This window comes from Sander lucioperca, chromosome 7, assembly GCF_008315115.2.
Source record: "Sander lucioperca isolate FBNREF2018 chromosome 7, SLUC_FBN_1.2, whole genome shotgun sequence".
Taxonomy (NCBI): domain Eukaryota; kingdom Metazoa; phylum Chordata; class Actinopteri; order Perciformes; family Percidae; genus Sander; species Sander lucioperca.
The window spans coordinates 42,302,295-42,324,682 of NC_050179.1; the positions used below are offsets into that span (position 1 = coordinate 42,302,295).

At 41.4% G+C, this 22,388-nt stretch overlaps 1 protein-coding gene across 2 annotated transcripts in view; it reads left to right on the forward strand.

Annotated features, from left to right (window-relative positions):
- The first annotated feature begins 8,741 nt into the window (after positions 1 to 8,741).
- Positions 8,742 to 22,388, forward strand: part of LOC116048660 (synaptic vesicle glycoprotein 2B-like) — a 112,488-nt gene continuing 98,841 nt past the window's right edge. The window contains exons 1-2 of one of the 2 annotated variants that reach the window (XM_036003043.1): positions 8,742 to 8,936; positions 22,126 to 22,371. The gene's annotated coding sequence lies outside the window, so the exon portion shown is untranslated. The remainder of the gene's footprint in view (positions 8,937 to 22,125; positions 22,372 to 22,388) is intronic. The other variant, XM_036003044.1, reaches the window with a different exon arrangement.

Sequence of the window (22,388 nt, forward strand, 5' to 3'; positions counted from 1 at the left end):
GACCGCTGGAGCGTTGGACATCCGAAGGGCATGACCCTATATTCATAATGACCAGAAGGTGTGACGAATGCCGTCTTCCATTCATCACCTCGACGAATGCGGATCAAGTTGTATGCACTGCGTAGATCCAACTTTGTGAAGATGCAGGCCCCACGCAGCTGCTCCAGCGCGGCAGGAACCAAAGGAAGGGGATAACTGAACTTCGCTGTTTAAGAGTTGAGGGGCCTGTAGTCAATGCATGGCCTCAAACCCCCGTCCTTCTTGGCCACAAAAAAGAAGCTGGAAGCGGCAGGGGAAGTAGATGGTCAGATGAACTGCTGCTGAAGAGCCTCCTCCACATACTCCTCCATGGCCTTCTGCTCCGGGATGGGTAGAGGATAGACCCGGCCTTTAGGGAGAGTGGCTCCAGGTAGCAGTCGATGGCACAGTCCCACGGCCGGTGTGGAGGTAACTTAGTTGCCAACTGCTCACTGAACACATCCTGGAACTCTCTGTATTTGACGGGGAGCTCCACTCGGTGTTGAACCTCGGGACTTTCGATGGAAGTGGAATAGACGGGAACCCGGGGTCTTATCTTTGAAGATGAAGAAGGACTGGAAAGGGGAGTCTTCAGAATCCTCTTAATTGGTGTGACACAGGAAAGGAAACAGTCCTCACCCCATCGAAGGATCTCCCCGGATGTCCAGTTGATGGTGGGATGATGTTGCACTAACCACGGCCATCCCAGGATGAGCTCAGCAGTGGATTCCTCCAGCACCATGAAAGTGATTTCCTCCGAGTGCAGACATCCTATATGGAGCGTCAGTGTGGGGGAGAAGTGGCGAATCCGACCCCGACCCAGCGGTTTTCCTTGGATGGTTTGAACTCTGAGCTTTTGACGGCTCCGGCGTTTACGGACCCTTAGTTTTTGTAGGAGTGGAGTGGAGATGAAGTTCCCCGCTGAGCCTGAATCAATGAGGGCTTGCGCTGCGACACAGATACGTGAGGTCAACACATGTACAGGAGTACGAATCAGTGTTTCAATTTTCGGAGGAAGTTGAATGGAACTCACCACTGAGCGCTGGGGTCGAACAGGGCAGTCTCCGATGAGATGTTTATCACCCCCACAGTATAAGCAGAGCTTGAGTTGGATACAGCGCTGACGCTCCATAGGTGACAGGTGGGTAGAATCAATCTGCATGGGCTCAGATGCTGGGGAAACGACAGTCGGAGCCGAGGGCGGAGGAGTGGCAGCGGTAGCAGGGTTTTCACAAGCAGATAAATGCTGAGACACAAGAACGGTCTTCTGAATGAGATTCTCGAGACCCATCGTGTCATCATAAACCACCACCAGCTGGCGGACATCTGGGTTGAGACCATGTCGAAAGGCAGTCTCATTCCAACCACTGGTCGCGGCCAAAGTGCGAAACCGAAGAGCATATGTACTCACAGAAGAATGTCCTTGGCGAAGCCTGTAGAGTTGGTCATGAACGGTGAGGTCAGCAGCCGCCTGCCCGAAAACTTCCTTGAAGTGCTGAATAAAGTGTGACAGGGATTTCACCACTTGGGAATCCAAATTCCAGAGAGACTGGGCCCACTGGAGAGCTCGACCTGACAACAGGGAGATGACAAAAGCCACCCGGGCCGAATCATTGTTGAATTGGTGAGCCTGCATTTGGAAGTATAGCGAAACCTGAAGCAAAAACCCGCTGCAATCCTCCGCCTCTCCAGAGAATGTCGCTGGTCGGGCCATGGGACTCGCAGAGGCAGCCGACGAAGCAGCGAGTGTTTGCGGAAGCAGATGCTGGCGTGCTGAGAGGAGGATCTCTTCGGGTATGGTGGGTGGATTACTGGGTGGTGAGGGAAGGAGAGACTGACGAACAGCTTGCACCAGCTCTGCTAATGGATCGCGTAATGGATTCTCCACGGGCTCCGTTGGATTCTGCATGTTTGGTCTGGTCTTCTGTCACGGAATGAACAGGAGTCAGACTGGTGGTAAGTGAAACGAGCTTTATTCACAAAATCCAACTGGAGGAATGGTGAGCTGGCCAAACACAAACAGAACTTAGCTGAGGTAGTTAGAGTCCTAGGGTGGCAGCAGACGGCAAGAGGATGATAGCAGGTAGGATTCTCAGTTAGGCAACGGGTAAGTAGCAGGAGAGAGTCTAGGTGTCTTGTAACGACGAGACCAGACAAAGAGTGAATGAGCATGTGCCGAATATAAAGATGGTGGACTAATGAGGTGCAGGTGGCGAACTGATGAAGTGGCCTGATGAAGTGCAGGTGTGAGTGATCAGTATTGAGGAGATAGTGAACGAGTGGGAGGAGTGAGTGCTGGTAACTGTGGGACCCTGACAATAGTGCATTATGTGAATAAAGAGTGGACACTGCAGTCCAAATGCTTACAAACTAGCTTCATGGCCGAAAGCCATACAGCTGATATTATTATTTAATGTTATCTGCTGAATGTGTCTTTACTGACAGGACTATGCAACACGATGGGGCTCAAAACAGCAAATGGTGGAGAGAATGCTGGAGCAGGAGCAAGCCATCATACGTGTGTTTGCCGCTGCCCACTCCCCCAGCTGACATGGCAAGACATAAGTGTTCTGGAATCTGTGAACAACGCGCTGAAGCCAGTAGCGGACTTCACAGACATTCTGTCTGGAGAAAACTACATAACGGTGTACTCACTGCTGCCCATGTTGGCCCATTTAGAAGGTGTGCTGGAGGAGTCAGATGATGATTCCAAACTGACAGCCGACCTGAAGCGTGTCATCCTGGAGCAGATGGAAGGCAGATATGGTGATGACACCATCCAGAGGAGGATGTGTAAAGCAACACTGCTTGACCCCAGATACTGAGAGGACCATATGAAACCTCCCGAACTTCATTCCACAAAGAGACGACGAAGAGATTGTGACAGAGATTGCTCTGTCGCTGCCAAGTCCAACACCAGGTCCCTCACATGCTGGAGAAGAGGGAGAGGAACCAGATGCCGGCACTGCCACCGTGCCTAAGAAAAAAAAGTGGTCTTTGGGCAGCCTTCTTGGGAAGAGAGCAGCCACAGCAGCCACGCTCACTGATGAGCAAAAGGTCAAGTCAGAAATGACCATGTACCTGCAGGAAATGGCCATTGATGGGGAAGAGGACCCACTGACTTGGTGGAAAACGAACGAAAAAAGGTTTCCGTTCATTGCATTAGCACGGAAATATCTGTGCATATGATATGTGCTACCAGTACTCCATTAGAGCAGGTCTTCTGCACAGCAGGTAGTGTAGTTACTCCAATCCGCAGCTTATTAAAACCAGAGAAAGTGAATATGTTGGTATTTCTGACCAGAAACATGAAATTTAAACATGGTCTATGGTGGAAGATATTAGACTTTTTTACGGACTTTTTGAAATCCGTTACGGAGCTATTCAATTTTGATTTTTGCATATTGTTTTTTAAACGTTCATTTGTGTAGCATATGACCACTTTACAATATTTCAATAACATAATTTATTTCGTAGCCCATGCTTTGCACAACCAAAGTTAATTGTGCTGCTAATTATAAGTGAAATGGAAATCCTGAGTTTCGGTCTGAGTGTTGTTCCCGTTTTCTTGTTCTTGATTTGTTGCTCTTCTGTGTTTTAATAAATGTGTGTTGTCAGAATCACCTTCATTCTTTCATTTGATTTGACATTATGGCCAAGGCAAATTGTCTCTAAAAGTATTAACAAGACAAAAGTTATTTGATGTTCGCTGAAGTCTGGGCTTATCTTAAACTGCCGCTTCAGTGCAGTGGCCACAGAAGAGCTATGTGACAATGAGCAAGATTTCCTGAGACACTACAATAAGCTGCTAATAATTCATTAATAAGGGCTGTTTTCTTGTAGGAAATTAAATATTTTAAGTTAAATGTACAATGTAAGACATGTAAAAAAGACAAGAGTGTACGTTTGACTTCTGAGGAAACTTACTACTAGACAGCGAGATATAAGATAAGTACTTTATTTGGGTTCTGCTGCTTTTTCTACTTTTTCTACTTCTGCTGTGTGTGTTTGCTGGATTTGCTGTGTTTTTTGGCAAGAATTTAGTGGTTTTACTTAAAGTGACTGAAACTGTTTAGTTTTTCAGTCTTTCAGTGTTTTGTTGACTGATTAGCTGGGTGGGGCCTCCTCACCTGCAGCCAAATACATAAGACAGCTCAAATCAGACCAAGGCTTAGAGTGCATTTGACTTCTGAGGAAACTTACTACAGACAGCTAGATATTAAGATAAGTACTTACTTTATTTGGCTTCTGCTGCTTTTTCTACTTTTGCTATGTGTGTTTTTTGGAAAGAATTTAATGGTTTTACCTAAAATGACTGAAACTGTTTCGTTTCAGTCTAGCTTAGGCCACGTCCACACGTAACAAAACGATCTTTTTTTCCCCGTCTTACCTGGAACCGTGTCAAAAAAAATGTGCGTCCAAATGGAGCATTTGTAAAAGACACGTTACTTCATATTCCAGGCCTATAGGTGGCGCTGTTTCTGCTACAGAAATTCACCAAAAATGGAGAAGAAGAGCATATTCTTCAGTCACTTCCACTTCCGTTCATAACATCAGTGGCGCAACTACCTAGTGTCAGAGGGGTATGCAGCGACAATTTAGAAATAAACAATGGACAAATAAAGTCTTTAAACGTTTCAGATGTAAAGTTATTCGCTGTCAAAGTGACGTCAAAATGAATGGCAGTCAATGGAATGCTAACGTCGGGTGATCGCTTTGTAGCATCAAAATGGTGCCATAGGAGATTTGAGCTCTGAAGCGAAGCTTACCCCCTTGGGGCCCACCCGCCCCCCGCTCCCTCCACTTCCCCTCCCTCTTCTATGTCAACATTCTATGATGGAATCTTATGAGACAGGGCTCCAAATCTAGCCTGTTAGTCCTCTAAAATGTTATATAATAACATTGAGGAAATGCAGAAATGATTTAGAATTTTTTTTTTTTTTTTTAACCATCGCTTTGGCGCTTGGTGCTGCACCCCTATGCGCCGCATATAGTGCATACCCACTTTTTGCGCCACTGCATAACACAACTAGACTTTAATAACTTTCACCACTGCTCATTTTATAAAGGCCGCCGCAAGAAAACGTCTTTGTTTACATGTATGTATAATGTGCTGTTGGATTGCTTTTTATTTTGCAATTCTGTCTGCCATCGGACATGATTGCAGCGCGCTAGCTGGCAGAACTAACGTTAACTCTGCTAGCTAACATTGGCAGTCAAACAAACATCAATGATCCAATATCTTTTTGATAATCTACACATTTTTCTTGCGGTAGCCTTTCTACAATAAGCCGTGCTAAAAGTTACTATAATCCGTTCAAGGAGTTGATGACCAGACAGATTAGCTAGCTAGTTGATAAGTTGTCTACTTCCACTTTATAAACAGCTAACCATAGCAGCTAACGTTAACGTTAGCTCCCTGCTGGAGCGGTCAGCTACTTTAGCGATGTTTAATGTTAGCTACATAAGGTTAGCAATATATCTTGTGTAGAATCCAGGACCAGCAGAGCAGAGGGAAGTGTCAGGGAGCAGAGACAAAGTATTTAGATGAAGTGAGCTGGTTTGACCATGGAGATAGGATACGGTTAGCTTGACTACAGTCGTGTCAGTGGCCGTGCGCTAGCTAGGTCGAAGGCTAGGGAGGGAGCCGTGGGACCAGGTTTCAAAAAAGCGCGTTTTCAGGCAGTGTGTTTACAGGATTTGTTTGGACGATCAGCCCAAACGATGCAAAACGTGTGTTTGCATTAAAAAGCGTCTCCGTGTGGATGGCCCCTTAGTGTGAAGTGTGGAGTTGGGGAGTGGAGCTTAACGACTGTCCAGGTGTTTTGTTGACTGATTAGCTGATTAGACTCCTCATCTGCAGCAAATTACATAAGACAGCTCAAATCAGACCAAGGCTTAGAGTGCATTTGACTTCTGAGGAAACATACTACTAGACAGCTAGATATTAAGATAAGTACTTACTTTATTTGGGTTTTGCTGCTTTTTCTACTTTTTTTCTACTTCTGCTGTGTGTGTTTGCTGGATTTGCTGTGTTTTTTGGCAAGAATGTAGTGGTTTTACTTAAAGTGACTGAAACTGTTTAGTTTCAGTCTATCTTAGTGTGAAGTGTGGAGTTGGGGAGTGTAGCTTAACGACTGTCCAGGTGTTTTGTTGACTGATTAGCTGGGTGGGGCCCAAAAAACTTTTATCCATCTTCTCTAACCTCCTAGATTCCCCCAGTCCACCTCCTCCCTTCTCACCTTCTTCAGTCTATTGTTCCTGACCTTCTTCCTTTCCTCACCCATCTCATCAATGTCTCCTTGTCAACTGGCTGTTTCCATGACGCCCTCAAAGAGACAAGAGTGAACCCACTACTCAAAAAACCAACACTCGACTCGTCTGAAGTAAATAACTACAGACCCGTCTCCGTTCTTCCATTTCTATCTAAAACTCTTGAGCGTGCCATTTATAATCAACTCTCTTCCTATCTCCACCAGAACAACCTTCTTGATCCCTACCAGTCTGGCTTCAAGGCTGGCCACTCAACAGAAACTGCCCTCCTTGCTGTCACTGAGCAGCTTCACATTGCTAGAACAACCTCTCTCTCTTCCATCATCATCCTTCTGGACCTTTCTGCTGCCTTTGACACAGTGAACCACCAGATCCTCATTTCGACACTCCAGGATCTGGGTGTCTCAGGCTCTGCTCTCTCTTTGCTCACATCTTACCTGACAAATCGAACCGACCGGGTAACTTGGAGAGGAGCTACCTCAGAACCGTGCCCACTCAAAACTGGGGTTCCTCAGGGATCAGTCCTGGGTCCCCTCCTCTTCTCTCTGTACACCAACTATCTCAGGTCTGTCATCCACTCGCACGGCTTCTCTTATCACAGCTACGCAGATGACACCCAACTAATTCTCTACTTTCCGGAGTCTGAAACTCAAGTAGCAGCACGTATCTCGGCCTGTCTGACTGACATTTCTTTTTGGATGTCCACACACCATCTGAAACTCAACCTTGACAAGACTGAGCTCCTTTTCCTTCCAGGGAAGGGCTCTCCTACCCAGGACCTGACTATAACAATTGACAACTCTGTGGTAGTCCCCACCCAGACTGCTAGAAACCTGGGTGCGACACTTGACGACCAACTAACCTTCACTGCCAACATCGCTGCAACTATCCGATCATGTAGATACATGCTGCATAACATCAGAAGAATACGTCCCCTTCTAACCAGAAGGCGGCTCAGGTTCTGGTTCAGGCTCTAGTCATCTCGCGTCTTGACTACTGCAACTCCCTCCAGATTGGCCTGCCTGCATGTGCCATCCGGCCCCTGCAGCTCATTCAGAACGCAGCAGCTCGACTTGTCGTCAACCTCCCCAAGTTCTCTCACATTACACCGCTCCTCCGCTCTCTTCACTGGTTACCAATTGCTGCCCGCATCCGCTTCAAGACACTAGTACTTGTATACAGGGCCACGAACGGATCAGCCCTGGCATACATCCAGGACATGGTCAAACCCTATACCCCAACCCGCCCACTCGGCTCTGCATCAGCCAACCTGCTTGCTTGTTGAAAGCACTTAATTGGAAGTCGCTTTGGATAAAAGCGTCAGCTAAATGACATGTAATGTAATAACAAGAGGCTAACAATGTCAAGATCAATATTTGTGTAGCCTGACACGGTAGTTTCACAGACTAACACGTCACGTCTCTGGCATAGACTACAGTCAATATTATATTATTATTATTATATTTATAATAGCATGTATATGCATTAGTTATATTCTCAATTTAATTTACAGAGCAATCCCTCAAAGTTTCTAGGTTAACTATAGAAGAGACTAGGATTAGTGTGTCTGACAGGGTGGGGGGCGTGGCATCACAATGGTGGCTCTCCATCGTGATGTCCGTCAGCCATCACCCGATGGACGATGATATCGTCTATTGGCACAACCCTATGATGTACTTTGCATTGCATTTACATTTACAATAAGGCTGAAACTAAGAATTATTTTCATCCAAGTAACCTGTCAATTATTTATTCAATAATTATTTGGTATTTAAAATGACAGCAAATAGTGGTCCAGAAGTCCATCAAAATTTCCTGAATCAAAGTAGATATCGAAAGCCCAACAATATTCAATTAACGATGATATAAAACAGAGAAAAGCAGCAAATAATAAAATGTAAGATAAATTACTTAAACAGTTCAGTGAGTATTCAAATATCTTCATTCATTTTCAATAAATGTTGAATTGATCAAGATTTTACAGTATTTTTTGTATGTTTGTAGAAAAAAGGGATCTAATTTAATTACGATTTATGGTATTTGGAAAAAACATATTTGCTAAAAATGCAATAACAATGCAATAACAAATAAACAGAAAAAAAGCAAACATGCAGACAGAGACATTCTGCATCTGTGTAAAGGTGCACGACTTTTCCATCATTGTAGAGAAAGCATCTCATCAAGCATTTCCAAGTCAACACATCTGTCACTCCCCTGCTTCACTTCCTCATCTATCCGTCCCTCCCTCCCTGCCTTCTTCCATCCATCCCCCTCCCACCAGCCACCCATATGTCTCTTTAATTCCACGCCCACCCCCATCCCCATCCCCACCCCCACCAGTCTGGCAAATGGCATGATCTTGCAGTACTGCAGTACAGAAGTGGACTGTACCATTGTGCATTTGGTGGGTGGATGGCAGCAGGGAGCAGTGCTGCAGAGAGAGGGAGGGAGGGAGAGAGAGAGAGAGGCTGGCACTATCCTTTCCTGCCCTAATCCGTCAGCTGTCTCTTGTGTTGATGCTGGTTACAGACACAGTAAGGAAACTTCAGACTTTAATTTTAAGGCTACGAATGAATTTTAAGATAGATTTGTTGTGAAGCCTGGACACCATCGATTGGATGTGAACTTCAGTTTGATCTGTTCTGGTAAGAGAAGTGATTTTCAATGCAGTTTAAGTTTTTTGTGTTTTTGACTTCAAAGATATTCAAAATGATGATGGTGTTCTTTTGTTCTATGGCCCAAATAAGTGTAATTCTCAGGCTGAGTGGAGTAGATAATCAACTGTTATTACAGTATATTAGCAGACCAGAACATTTGCTCCAATAGTAGACCAGCAGATTGTACTGTATGAAATACAAAGAAAACACACTGTAAAGAGAACAAACATTGTCAGGACAGTCAGTTGAAAGTCCTTAACAATTTGGGACATACATCTATTAATAACAAGCAGGAAACCTGAAAGCTCCTATTCAGCAGGGATAGCTTGCCAACAGCATTATGTAATCAATGCACACACACACACACACACACACACACACACACACACACACACACACACACACACACATACATACACATCTCACATTACATTTTCTTTCTTGCAATAGGTATACTCCATTTAATAGCATGAGCATTTTTACAAAGGGTTAAGGACCTTTGTTATGTCACTGTTGACTTATTTGCTGGAAATAATGGTAAACATTAGAAGAAGAACAAGCTGGGCTTTAGTCTCTGGGTCCTTACTGTCTTCTATAACTGATCTATGACAAAGCGGCTTGTATAGTAATAAGCAGGGGCGGCAGGCCAATTGAGGGCGCTAGGGCACCGCTCTCCTTTAGCCATAAATAAAATCATTAATAATAAAAAAGTATTATTATGGAATAAATTATACAAATTATAAATATTTGTGTGTTTGGAATAAGTAATGCACCTAGTACAAGTCCTCCAAACCATACAACCACATTGGTCGTTTATTCCTACCCTAATACAACCTAGGAGCATTTCATAAATGAGCCCCCTTGCGGTGGCAGAAAATACGACGCACAGGAGCGTTTTCCATCCTCATACCTAAACGTAACGGTCGCTAGGTTAGGTTTAGGCAACAAAACTACTTAGTTAAGTTTAGAAGAAGATCATTCTTTGGGTTTATAGCTGTACATTTGTTACATTACTTCACTTTCGGTTATGTGACGCAGACAACACACCAGAATAAACAACGAGTTCCTTCCTGAAACCATTTTGGAGAGCCACCGTCTCTGCATCCGGAGCTTAGCCCAAGAGGATTATGTTTGATTTATAGAATAGAATTTTTGAATGGATTGCCATGAACTTTAACTTTCATGTTTCATGTTCCTCTAGTGCCATCATAAGGTCAACATTTTAATTAGTCCGTTCAGTTTACATCAGCATGTTATTATTGTCATTGTACGCGTGTTGGCATTCTGAAATTAGCATTTAGCTACACAACTGTGCAGAGCTGCGAGCATGGCTGCAGAGTCAATTCAATGGGGCTTTATTGGCATGGCAGTTTCAATAACAATGTTGCCAAAGCATCAACATACAATTGTCCAAATATTCGGACAGAACACAATAAACAGTAATATGACCATTAACAAAACATTAACATTTATTTATATTAATTATATATACACTATATAAAAGAAGACTCATAGTAGACTTTTAGTCTTATTTGACCTGGTCTATCAGTAGAAAAATGTTCGATGTCATTGCCTTCCAAAACCGAAATTACCCACTCAGACATCTGCCACTGCTACAGTTAAAGTTTTGGCAGAAAAAGCTACCTGGTTAGGCATAGATTAGGCTAGGATAGGGTTAAAACTCTCATGGTCATAGTTAAAAGAAACCAGTGTTAAGTGGAGAAAACAAACAGCGAGCTCTTCTTTCAAAATCACACACCTTGTTGACCGATAGTTAGGTCAGTAATCCATCACAATAAACATCATGTCTGCATTTATTTTAAGTTATATTATGTAACACACCCACTTCAGTGCCTCATGTGCGCAATGCAGCCAACTCAATTAATTATTGCATCAAGACAGGAAATAAATACCTCAGGATAGCTCTGATCTCCCTCTCCCACTACTGCAGTGTTGTGTCTGCTCAATGGTCGAAGTATGTTGCATGAGTTGTGGTACAATGCTGCTGCTTTGTTTGTTTCAAATACATTTCAGACCAACAAACATTGTGACATAAATGCTGAAACGTTTTGTAATCAATTTCAGCATTTTAATTTTGGCAAGTAAACTAAATGGTAAATATAATTACAAGTGACAGTGCAAATTATTATATTATCACATTTTGTCTAATGAAAGAACAACAATAAGTCCTCCTCAGCATTTGTCTCTCCATCTCTCCCGTGCACAGTGCGTTTTTCAGTTCAACAGACAACACACAACTTTCCATCTGATTGCACACATCCACACCAACCTAAAAAATAATTGAATTTAGAAATGTGTTATGTTCAAATGAGTCACATAAATAAAAAAACATTTCTGATATTATAGCGTATAGCGGGACACAGCTTTTAAAGTTATTTCTCGTCATTCATTTCTGATATTTTACACATATGAAAGGATAAATACGGTGGGCCTACATACAGTACCTTTTGTGTAAGTTTTTTTTTTTAAGTGCATGTGAGTGAATATTGAACTGCAAATGAGTATGTCTCATTCATTGACTCGATGCACTGTACTGCCATTATGCAAATACGTCAATTCGGCTGCGGAAAGTACCAAAGTTAATTGGTGCTTCTCCTGTTGCATGGATGTATTATAAGAACTGGATACATCATTCGAGCAAAAAAAAGATCAGCACTACTATTGCATTGTACGGCCCATAGAGCAGGCGCTCCACTAACTTTAATGGGGATTAAATGATTTAATCGTACGGCTCTTCTAGACTTTCCAAATGTTATTGGACCGAATGGATCAAAATCTGATAGTGAAACAATTCATTTTACAGGGGTTGGGACACTCAAAAAAATGTATCCACTAATTGATGATCAGTAAGTCTATGGGAAAAAAGTATTTTTGGGCCAGAGGGCATCAAATGACGGCCCGGGAGTAAAGTTTGGCCGCTATATTCTATTTGCTTCAAAGCCTGGCACACTTCCTGGGGGCCTGTCCTTGTGACTGAAGGAGGGTGTTTTTGTGAAAAAAAAACAAAAAAAACAATCTTTTTGGTTTTCTAAACGTTTTTCTATCATTATGACCATATAAGAATGTGCAGAATAGTTTATTTAGGAAAAGTCAGGGCAGGAGGGAATCAGGGATATGGGGTTCTAGTGTTAATTTATTGGTTGGCTGATGCCTTTATTTTATAAAACTTGTGACAAACATAACCAGTTACACCTTAGGGTCCTTACATTTTAGGGTCGAGATTGGCACTCCACATTGCGTTTGTATTTATAAAAAAAAAAAAAAAAAAAAAATGAACTGACTCAAAATAATTTTTCCTTTGACGTGTTAACAGCTTACATTTCTGTTTTTATTTGTGTCTTTTACCTGTGCTGGTGGGGGACCCTCTTGTTCTGAGGCTGAGAAATAAAGTGAGAATGTGAGTCATAAGGTGGTGTTCATCGATAATTTGGCCTGTAATAAGACCTGGTCGAGCCCTCTTCTGGCTTGGTCAGTTGCATGGTAATACATGTAAAGACCTTTAAAATAACTTTGCACTTACACCTGTATTTCAAAACAAGAATAGTATAAAAATGAAAGCAGACATGTTGAGTGTGAGAGATTACTACCTCAAGGAAGTCTCTGCAAACTGAATTTCATAATGTAGTGAAATAAATAGGAACATGTAAAATGGAGGATTTGTGGTAAACATGGAAAAACAATGACATGGTCCTTTTAAATCCAGCTGGTAGCTCATATTTGATGATGCTGCTGTACCAGAGTGCAGCTTACTTCTGCTTTGATTTGATACAGTAGACTGCACTCTACCTAAAGTGTGTGTGTGTGTGTGTGTGTGTGTGTGTGTGTGTGTGTGTGTGTGTGTGAGAGAGAGAGAGACTGTGTGTGGGGGTGGTCTCTTCTTGCTGTTGATAGGAAGGTGTTGCATTATTAATTTGGTCTGAATGACTGGTCTGACTGTAGCTTTCTCTCCAGCTTCCTCTCCTCACAGCCATCACTTTTTCTTTCTACTCACACAGTTTATCACGTCATCAAAATCAATAAGTTGAAAAGGTTGTCATGAAAACAGACTTCCTGTCAAAAAAAAAAAAAGGTGTAGCTTCTCGGTTAAAGTATAATAAGCATCTCCACTACCAAGCAGAGGAGTGTTCACTGTTTGGTTCTCTTAGTTCACAGGCAGTGGAGTGTTGTCTAGAGTCATGAATAGTGTGTATGTTTCCTGACTCTGTAATGTTTGGACTGACCTTGAGGAGTGGATTTTGACTGGTGGAACCAGCTATCAACCCCATCTCATAGGAATTATAAAAAACTAATTTGCAACCAGTGGTGGAGGAAGTACTGAATCTCAGTACTTAAGTAAAAGTACAAATAGCCAGAGATATATTTACTTTAGTAAAAGTAGAAGTACAACAATGAAAACCCTACTTAAGTAAAAGTAAAAAGTACCTGATTTTAAATGTACTTTAAGTATTAAAAGTAAAAGTACTTGCATAACAATTTATTCTCTTAATGTCTATATTCTAATAATTAAAAAAAAAACAGTATGGGCTGTGGCATTTTAATTAAGTTAGTTTTAGGTTAATTTAATTGTGCTTACCATCTGTGGCCCAGTTTACATTCTGACTTACAATTCTAGTTATCTATCAGGGTGATCTGCATGAAGCTCGACTTTGCATTATTTCCCACGGGACAGTGAATGCTGCACACATTTATTTAGCAAGAACACACAGGCTTGGACAACAAGTATGTGGCTTCACAGCTGAGGAGGACCAGGAGTGTTTTTAAGATAAATATACGGGTTGTATATTAACCTTATGTGAACGGATGCTTCACATATGACCAAACAGAGTAGCGGGAGCAGCAGCAGTAACAGGAGCAGCGGTAGTACCAGAAGCGGTACGTGACTGGCCAATAAATGCTATTGAAGGGCGGGTCTTGGTGTGGCCATAGTGGGATTTGTGATATCGCGTGCGGCACCGGGAGCTGGTCGGCCGCTTCTGAAGGCTTCCCTGCGGACTGCAAACGTGTAACGGTCAGGAAGACGGAGGGTGGGGGAAAAACTGATCAGAAAATGTAATGAAAATGTAATGGAACGTTGTAGAAATGTAGTGGAGTAGAAAGTATAGATAATTGCTGCAAAATGTAACGAAGTAAAAGTCAAAAGTATGCACTATTGATTGTACTTAAGTAAAGTACAGATACGTGAAAAATGTACTTAAGTACAGTAACGTTAAATGTTACATTCCATCACTGTTTGCAACACCGAATACGCTTTAAGGAAATGTAATGTATCTAGATTCTCATTATTACATCCCAGAAGAAAACAGGTGTTGACGGAGCGATGGCATGTGGCCAAGATCATGGGCACAACAAGCTGACGTGAGAGCGTTAAAAAGTTTTCTGCTCTGTGAAATGGAATTACTTTATTTTTGCGTTTATGAAAAATTAGGTCCGGTTGGAAGTTTTTGGTGATGCTGTGTTTGACAGGGGAATTAACAATAGTCTTGGCTGACATGTTATGTAGATTAGTCTGAATTAACATTTTCAGGACAATTGCCTGACATCCATCCGGCGCTTGGCTAACACACCATATGTACCTCACCTTCCACTTTTCGTGTGTTGCCATTCTCAAATCCCTTTGCTTCGGGAAAGCTTCGAGCTACACGCTGAAAATGGCAAGTTTTGACAAATTTCAAATTTATTATTGTAGATCTGCAAAAAATATGTTTGCGGCATTTACTCTTTAACTGAGGCGTTTTGGGACTGATTGGGGGGATTGCTATGGACTAAGTACATTTTTATAGGAATGCTGGAAGAGGAGCGGTTAAGGTGTGGCCCTACTCCCGAAATTCTGCTAGGTTGCCTCAGATATTTGAAATATGTTAACAATGTTTAAATAAATAATTCTCGATTTTCTACCTCCTCAGCTTCTCGCTTCTGACCCTGAAATTGACCTCAGCGCACCATCTTGAAGAACGTCTCAATTCTTAAAACCAGGGCTGTAGTACTTGAGTCCGGACTCAAGACGTTTTTCTGTTGTCTTTTCGTTGGTTTTTGGACTCTGACTTGTCTCGACCATTGGACTCGACAAATATTCTAGTTGGTCTCGACCGAGTCCAGCATTATATGCTTTTGTTCTATAGTAACTTCCTCCTTCAAAACAAAACCGTTGATGAAGCGTGGTCGTTCAGAAAACGGGTATTAGTTTAATTCAAAATCCATCTAGAACGGGTATCGAGATTGGTCGCCTGGTATACACCTGGCTGCATCATATACAGTAGGTTACCTCAATCATCAGGTATCAATCATTTTTATTTTGGTCACAGACAATGTCAGTGAGCAATTTGTACTATGAATTCTTTAGGACAAGTGATAAGTTCAAGAACGGAAAATTTCCATTTTAAATCTTAAGTAAATAATATGGCCTCATTTTTATTTTATAGTGTGTTACTCTGTACTTGTTTTCGATTATTACAAATATTAAAGCAAAATTATCATCAAGGGGTGAAGTTCCCCGTTGACCATGACCAGGGGTTAAAGTGGGCCGGAATGAGCCAGAACGCTGTTCTGGCACCTTTGATTAACTGGTTAATTAATCTAATTCACTTTCATACATCAGTGTTTCCCGTTCCTGTAAAAAAAAGCCAAATATCCATTCTGGTGTTTCCTCTATTCACTCTCTGCAGCGCAACGCCGTGAGTACATGCAAACGGCAACTGTCTGTGGTGACTTAGCATGTCTGTAATAAAAGCAGGACAGTCGCAGACTTTCTGGTAAAGTCCATTAAACAGATGAAGTCACGTTGTCGGTAGCCTACCAGGTCACAAACAGGCTGAAAACTCCACTCCTGGCTGTTTTGGAAGGACATAACGAGAATAACAGGTGAACTAGAAGTGCGTTTTTTCACAAACAAACAAGGCACATTAACAAATTCACTTCGAAAATAGAACTTTTGCCACGGGTCGAGCATAGAGACCTTGGAGCATATACATACAAATTCAAACTAAATTCAAAATGTGATAAGACAAAAATAAATAAAAATGGCTATCTCAAAATACCTGAAGCGTCTCAAGTAAATAAATTGATTTAAGGGCTTTCTTGTCAGTTTCAATGACTTAGCTATTTTTTTCCAATTTTGGTGTGGTGTTGAGTAGTTGTACAAAGTCACCTCTTTTCACAGATGAAAGAAAAATAACTTAGAAAATATGAGCCTGAAGAAAACCCTACCGCTTTCCTCTCAGACCTTTTAAAAGCACAACCAAGGAAGCCTGAGGAAGGTTGTTCTTCATTATCGTGTTTTCATGTACTCTGTAAATGAGGATGACATTCAGAGGGTAAAGAAAAGGCTTAAATTGAACTCGGTGAAACCTGCAGACACCCTGCTGACTCTGCAATCACATTAATTATGTACTTTATTAGGAGAGACAGTCAATACAGGCTGATGAAGTTGGATCTGCCATGTGCCAGAGATGGACCGATGGGGTACAGACTGACTCGTTCTGTCCAGATTTTAATTTCCTGCTGGCCAGCTATCAGTAACAAAACAACCTAGAGTTGGACCTTTACTCATGACCATTCAGCTGTCAATAAAATAATGTATCACTGCTGAGTCATAACAGACTCTTTTTTCATTTTTCCTCTCTATTCTCTCATTCTCATCTATTTCTTGGAAGTCACATTTGTGGCTTGTACTCATTTATACAGGACAGGCACAATAGACGAAAGATGCTGCTGAAAAAAGAGCTTGTCACAAAAACAGAGAAGCTACTTGACTCGCTACAGTTTGCTTACAGAACTAAGCGAGGGGTAGAAGATGCTATGGCCACTCTGCTTAACCTTGAGGCCACCAAAACACGCTAGAATTTTATTTGTAGATTTGTTATCTTTAAAGGAGAATTCCGGCCGATTTTTACCTGAATCTTGATCGCTAGATGTCACCGAGTACTGTCGATAGGAAAAAAATCGGTGCTAGCAAACTGGAGTTGCTGAAGCTAATGGCCAGAGCTCCCAGTTAGCTACAATGCCAGTTGTGGGGGCATGTTCTAAAGAGTGCCTTTGTGCCTCTTAACAGACACAAAATGCAATTAAAATTTCTGTGCAACATGAACAGGGCCCTTTCGTGACAACAAGATGTTTTTTTAACTCAGACATTGTGAAGAAACTGTTTAAATTCAAAGTTTGTACTGTCACCTACCTCTTTTTCCATTGGTCGCTTCACCGAAAGCCCAGAAGAGTCAATCATGGAGGTCATACCTTTGCGACGAGCAGCGCCTGTTTTGCCTTTTGAAGTTAAATGTGGAGAAAACCCTCATGATCATCTTCTACAAATTATATATTGAGTCTGTCTTAAACTTTTGTATTTTTCTGCTGGTAGGGAAATCTGAGCATAAGGGCCAAAAACTGTCGAAAAGAAGATTAGTATCAAAATCCTCAGTGTTCAACAAAACAACCTCACTGACTAGATGAGTGATGCAAAAAGTAAAATCCATCCTGTCAGTGTCCACCCCCTTCACTCCAAGTTTCAGCTACTCCCCCACTCATGAACTCAGGTCTGGCCAGGGCTGAAGGTGGTGATGGTATGCATGATGTTATTATTATACATTACTCAGTGCACCACCTTATGTGGATCTCCTTCTTTTGTTGTGCTGTCTCTAATGGTCTTGCATGTATACCTTGCTGCACCATAAACGGCCCCTCTGGGACAATTTCAATAAAGTTGAAGTTGAACAACTCACTGTAGCTGTTGTTTTTTCCGGTCGCCGTCCATCTCGTAAGTCAAAAATAGTCGAGGGAGGAGAGTAAAGATGGAAAGCTCCTAAAGCTTAGTTCCATATAAATGCACGGATAATTTATTGTTTTGTCGTTAGTGAAACACAATATTGACCTTGTAGTTGAAGAAGGAGCCTCATATAAGAATGACATTTCATCCTATGGAGTCCGTTCATTCACATTCGGAGATCGACTATTTTTGACATTGAAATGGCGGATAGCATAAACAACAACTGCTAACGTGAGTTGCTCAAAACCTTTGTTTTTAGTAAACTCTGTGTACACAAACAATGTTTCATGTTGTGTCGAGCCTTCTTAGTGATTTAAAAATAGTGGATTTGATGCTATCATAGAAGTGCCCCTCGTTCTCCCATTCAAAAGGCCATTTGACTGAAAAACGAGAATATGGTAAATCTTAAAAGTGGCGTTTCCGTCCTAATTATGCTTTTAAACAAAAGTTTGACTTGGGTATATTCACAGAAAGACCCTTGGCGTGAGTTACGCTATTAAATGAATTAGGGGTCTATTTTAACCAAACCAGAGTGGTGGATGTGGACAGCTTTGGTTTTCATATGTATTTTTGTAGCAATTTCAGGAACGTTTCATGTTAAACAAAAAGGGTCTTAGTCTTTGACAAAAAGTTTGACCTCTGTAGGGATCCTTTCCAAAATGTTGTCAAACGCTTAGAAAAATAACCTGACCAGTGGCAGTCAGTGGCAAAACAAGCACTTTTAGTGGACGTTAAGTGAAAGTGGGCAATTGCCCAATAACTTTACATTGCAGCTTGTTTTGCCACTGCCGACTGTAGTGGTCTTGCTCAATACAGGACCAGTTTCAAAGATTGTTGTTCCCATTAGCCACTTAGACACAAAACATTGGAAAATAGGGTCCAGGTTGAAAAAAACAAAGTTACCCTTTAACCTACAATAATTAGGCTTAACCAAGGTCTTATCATTTAGGCCTACTTACCTTACTCCAGGACTCCATAGTTGCTGACTAAGCCAAATTTAATCCATGTTCATGAAAGCTACGTAAATGTTCTAGTTTAACTAGTACACATTAAGGCCTACTCCTGGCATTATCTGAGTCCTGCCAATATTTCCCTATCTGAGTTGTATCTTATGTATAAAAGTACATATCTTGCTGTGAAAGTAACCTGCAGTAGTATCAGAGCAGAGTTAACCAGTACAACAGAGGGGAGTGACAAAGCAACCGTTGAATAAAGAAGTGGGGCATAAAAGGAATTGTGTAGTACAAAGTGGAGCAATATATCCAGTGGCCATCACCCCAACCACTAATGGTGTACTGCTGTTAAACTAATGGAGTAATGGTCTGTCTTCATCAAGAGCCTCAGTGGCAGAAGAAACCGCAAAACTAGACAGGACAGACAGGGCACTTATTGATATATCACAGTTATTTGTTTTACAATAGTGCAAGATTAAATAAGGGAGTATGATGGTGTGGTCCTGCAATTATGGCCAGCTATCAAACAACAGCAATGTATCACAGAGGCTAAAGTAATCTAAAGCCCTATTCACACGGGACTAGTATTGCCTGGGGAGCTCTAGTCATTTGTTATAATTGTGGAGGTGTTCTGTGATCTTTGTGTGAGTCTGCCATGTTTGTAATTTGTCAAGTAAAAATTCCACCACAAATTACCTACCGTATTTCGGCAAACACAGAGGTTGTGTGATAATATTAGTCCTGTGCGAATCAGACTGTTATTTGGGTCAGAGCGGCTGCATTGTCCATTATAAATTAATATAAATTTTGACAGAGCCTTGACATCATATCCAAGGGATGTCAGTAAATCAGAGTAAATACAGACTTTGCTTATCCCGTGCGAATGCGCTATGCAAAACACAGATGTGGTCCCCTGGTAATACTAGTCCTGTGTGAATAGGGCTTAATACTACACTTCACTGTTTGTAGTATTGTGTTGCTCACATCATAAATTTCAACAGAAGTGAGCATGATCTTGCACATTTGTGACCAAACGTGGAAACATTTTGTTACCTACCTTCTATGGCTGTGTCCCAATTTGTTATCTAGGTAAATATATCACATCAACAGTCCTGCAATGATGTTGATAATGATATATAAGTTAATATATGAAGTATAAATACTGGAAGCCGTGTAGAAAATAATGTGATAATGACCTGGAAAAAAAGCCAAGCAACTTTGCCTCTTTCTTTGTTAAAAAGCATGTCAGTGTTTTTTTCACCGTTAAGTCTGTCTAGCGATGACTGTCCACGCATTAAAAGCATCTGAGGCGTGCGTTTTTATTTTAAATGGCAAAACACGCACCAAAAGCATTATAGGGTCGTTTCTAGGTTAGTCTTGCATTAACAGACCTGTCTCCACAGCACTGCAGAGAAAGATTTGGCAGTCCCTCCAGGATTTCGCGGCCTTTTTTTGTGATTGTCGCGGCCCAAAATGCCACAGGACAAGGACATTATTTTATACAATAAAATAAAAAGAAATCTTTATCTGTAGTAAAATAACTAATAATGCCAGACTTAATGTAAAAATTGCAATGCAACTACTCTAGGCCAATGATGTCAATGCTTGCACTTCACCATTATTCTACAATGTGATGTGGGTCCCATGGCTTATGGTTCGTTGTTGGTGTATGATGGGGTGGCACTGGGCTGGCATACGGAGTCGAAAGTCCAGAGCTATTTATCATTCCTAGTTCGTCCTCATACAGACCGAGAGCATGTGCCTTGCAGGGAAGAGCAGAGTTTTGGGTGTAACTTGGCAGTGACACTGACTGGCTTCCTGGAGTAGAAAGCATCCATATGGTGGATACGACACAGTCACCTCTAAGACAACAAACTGAGGGCCCAATTTTCGTGTCAGCAAAGGGCGATGAAACACTGTGGCTCACCGGCGGTTTGGTTTAACCGTCAGGTTATTTCCTAGACGGTTGAGTGTGTGGCAATGCCAGTTCAGGGGTGCACTGCAATCTTGGTGCGAAGAATGAATGTGTCTCACATTGTCTGCTACCCACCTGCTCAGAACAGGTTGACAGTTCAGCGCATTGTGTTCAACAATATTTTGGTCACTATTTGGCTCTTTGGTGAAGACCCACCACATAAACTAGCTGACATGTGATCACATATAAAAAAGGTATTCCAATTATGGCATCAATGCCAGTGAGGCAGAATAATGATTGGTGAGTGATTCTTACCAGCTCTATAATCCACTCCTTTACTCTGGAGACTCTCTTTACACCCATCTGAAAGCAGAAGGTATCATAATTACATCTGCAGTCTTTCGGAGTGATGTTGCGCACAGCATACCCGCTCGTTAATTTTTGTACAAGATTGATTCCGACTGTTGCAAAATTACGTATTACTACCAGGGTGGAAAAAGAAAAACAGATCAGTATCATGTTAAAAGATGTTTATCACATTGTACCAAGACATTTTCATGTTATAGCAAGATTTTGTTCACGTTTCTCCAACATACAAACTTTATTTGTTTCACGTTATAATTAGCCTGATTGACACCAGACCCTTCTCAGTTGTAACTGAGAGTAGGTCTGGGGAAGGTTTATTCACAGCCCATTTCCAAAGGACCAACGGACGCCGCTCAAATGCCTCTGGGTGCAATTGGATAGACCTAAAACCAATCAGAGCGTTGAAGGAGATGACGCTTCAATGTCGCTGTGCTATCGTCATCGTATAAAGCGGTTGTGATTGGTGCCTCGATTTGGAAAAATTTAAAATGGGCTTGAATGGGCTCTTGGCCAGACGGACTTGCAGAGCAAATCTCAAATTTGCCGGAAGTTGGTCAGGGTTTTCCCAGGCTACGTTATAATGTGACAGTTTAATTTTGAAATCCTAATAATATAAAATAATTACTGTTTATCAGGATCCTGTTTATGTAGCAATATGATATATATCATTTTTTTTGCATATAAAACAGTCACATCTAACTGAATTAAACTTAAATTAAAATTAAACTACAATAAACCAATTTAAATTAAACCAATTTAAGCTGAAAAACCTATTGACTATTCTGTCTATGGCTTAATCTCCCCTGCTGCTTTCCGTCCCCACACTATTAAAACACTAATATATACATATATAATAAATTGTTTTAAAAGATATAACTTGTCCAGTCAGCAAATATTCCCTGACATTTCCATTACAACCAATTATTTTGTGATTGTGGGGAAAGTGACACCTTGGTTTCTCTTGTGGATGAGCATATGCAATTCACAGCAACAGTCTGCCATCAAAGTCAAGTTGAAATTAATGCAGAATATGTGTGGTGGACATATAAGTGACAAACAGTGTTCACTTATTAAAGTCTGCTATATTGCAAGTGTCTATGTGTATGAAACAATTTGCAATGAAGACAAATGCATCTTAATTAACCTGAGTTTTTCTGTTTTTTTTAGAAGTGAAAATTGAAGATCTGACAGGACTCTGGAGTACCCACCAGGACCACCACAACAGAACCTGAGACAGACACATTACTACATATATTTGCTTTTATCTAGCATAAGCTATACTGCACAGCAAATTGGGTGAATTTGTTAGATGTTAACATCATTGTTCACTATTAACTTTAAAAGCCAGTGTTAGGTACACAGTCTCTGTAACTAAGGACTTTGACACTAGTTGGTTAGCATAATTTGCACTTTTTATGCTAATGAATTAA